Source organism: Lontra canadensis, unplaced genomic scaffold (genome assembly GCF_010015895.1).
Source record: "Lontra canadensis isolate GAN:19392208 unplaced genomic scaffold, GSC_riverotter_1.0 scaffold783, whole genome shotgun sequence".
Lineage (NCBI taxonomy): Eukaryota > Metazoa > Chordata > Mammalia > Carnivora > Mustelidae > Lontra > Lontra canadensis.
The window spans coordinates 26,815-28,119 of record NW_022631767.1 but is presented as its reverse complement, the minus strand read 5'-3'; positions in this window follow the sequence as shown (position 1 = coordinate 28,119).

Genomic DNA, 1,305 nt, shown 5'->3' with positions numbered 1-1,305 from the left:
GTGTGTAGTGCACCTGTCCCTTTTGTTTACCCCCTGCTCCCCGACCCGAGTCCCTCAGAGTGTCCCTTATCCCAGCTGTGCCCCCAAGCCTGCAGCTCCTCAGAGTGTTTATGTCAGGACAGAACAGATCAGAAGCGAGCTTCGGTCACAGTCACGGCTGCCTGGACCCCGTCTGGGGTTTTGTTCCTTGTGCACACGGCTCCGAAACTTGCTGAGTCCCATGTGAGTGAGGGTGCCATGGACCTCGAAGTGAGATTTTGCTTTATTTATTCTCTTTTTTATTTTTTAGAACTTGGGTATTGATCAATGTTCCTGGTCTTACCAGCATGCTTGACACTTGCCGGTGACCCAGTGCAGCTATGGCTTGGATGTTCCCCTGAAGTTGTCAGATCGTTACCTTCTTCCACCCGGCCCCAGGCTGAGGCTGGTCCTCTTCCAGCCCCAGCTGCGCATACCAGTTGGCCCTCCTCAACAGCCTTAGATCTAATGCCCCAAACTTGAAGGCAAAGGGGCTGTGAATGACCCTACCACAGTTCCCAATGCGACTCTGGGGCAACGACTTAAGAGTATTCTCCATTGCAAGATGGGAGGGAGCAACAGTCATCCTGGGTCACTGCCAAGGTGGGTCATATGAAAAAAAAAAACAGTTCCAGCAACAGGGCGGAGAGAGAAGAAAGGGGTCCTCCCTCTTACTGGGCCGTCTCCTCCCCCTAGAACCATACTGGCTTTCCACCACCACCAGTTCGATGGGGACACTTGCCAATGGCAGGCCTGTTTCTCATCCCAAAAATGTGACTCTCAGGGAAAGTTCTCTAAGATGCCGCTTGGTGCATGATATGGAGCACGCGAGGTGGCAAAAAAGGTAGGCAGTGTCTGTCACACCTCCATCCTGAAGCCTGTTCAAAACCCAGTGAGAGTGTGGGATGGGGGGGCAGAAGAATCAGGTTCTACGGATTTTTTTCCCCTCAAATCCTCCTGTCTCACGGACCCTCCCCAACCCCAGCGGTCTAGCCCTCATGGAGAGAAGCTACAAAGAACCTGCAACATCTAGCTAAAAAGGTAAGCCGCCCTTAAGAAACTCATGGCCCAAACCTATACAAGATGTTGCCAGGCTGGAGAAGAGAGGACAGTAGCAATCCGACTGTAACTCAGAAACTGAGGGGACAGAAGGTAAAAAGGGGTTGAACTGGAAAGGGATGGGACGGGGATGGGACCTGGGATAAAAGGCTCTGACCGGTTGGTTGCTCCAGCCCCCCCGCACTCTCCCCAGAACCCACCCTTGCCAGCCATGCAGAAGTCACACAC